Genomic DNA, 1,049 nt, shown 5'->3' with positions numbered 1-1,049 from the left:
TCTCTACCCAGCTGGTGTTAACCACCCTCTTACTGTCCCTTCCTCCTCATGACGTTCTACTGGTCAACCTGCCCTTTTCACTGCAGTGTCCCTTAGCCCTTTCCAGGCTCGCGCCTCTTGTTTCACAGCCCCAAAGTCTCTTTTTAGCTCTAGTTAAAATCTGAATTCAGGTCATATTGACTCAGGTGTAGAAACGACTGACACTTAAGCAGTAAAGGCACTGTCAGGATGCTCAAGAAGGCTAGATGTTGTAGGAATCTGACTTCTTTGCTGCATCTCCAGTCAGTCCACCCTTTCTACGTGGTCTGTTCCCAATATTCTGCATAGGCCACTGCTTCTCGTGGTGGTGTTGCCAGATTGTAACCTCCTGTGCCACACACTAGCGCATTTTGCTCTTACTGGTTTTTCAGGCACTGCTGTCTCCTTGTTGAGCCCCAGCTCAAGTCTGGGATCGTGCCCGGTATGCAAAGGCCAATAAAGATACCAGGGGTGAAAGTATAAAGAAGATTTATTGCTAGCAATAAAAGGAGCAAGCGGAATAATTTCACGTAACAAGCACACAGATTTGTAATTCTAAGCATCTTTTATACAGGGGCATTGGACCTTCATAAGCATTCTTGATAAGGGAGTGACGCAAGGAGTTCTTTACTGAGCATGTCTCTATACCTGTGTTTTAGCTATGTATCTCATTTCCATACATGTATGTTTCATTAGCATACTTTCTCCCCACCTAGGGGCGTAATTTTTAGTATTTTAATTAGCTCTTTGCCCTAGTCCTCTGATTCTGCTTTTGTTTTCAAGCCTCCTTTATCTAAGACTGTCTCCTCCTTATCATTGCAGATGGGCGTTAGTTACATAACAGAGACTTTTGCTTGGGCTTTGTATAGTAGTTTCTAGGTCAAACCTCACATTCTCCTCTCTGGAGCATTTTTAATTATTTTTATTATAATTGCTCCACTCAATTTGACTTAATACAAATCTAGTATCCTCAGCTTTCTTTGTTTGCAAAATCATTTGATTCACCTTAGGCCTGAAGATAGATAAGAAGA

This window comes from Alligator sinensis, unplaced genomic scaffold (genome assembly GCF_000455745.1).
Source record: "Alligator sinensis unplaced genomic scaffold, ASM45574v1 scaffold390_1, whole genome shotgun sequence".
NCBI classification, from domain to species: domain Eukaryota; kingdom Metazoa; phylum Chordata; order Crocodylia; family Alligatoridae; genus Alligator; species Alligator sinensis.
This window is presented reverse-complemented; position numbering follows the sequence as displayed.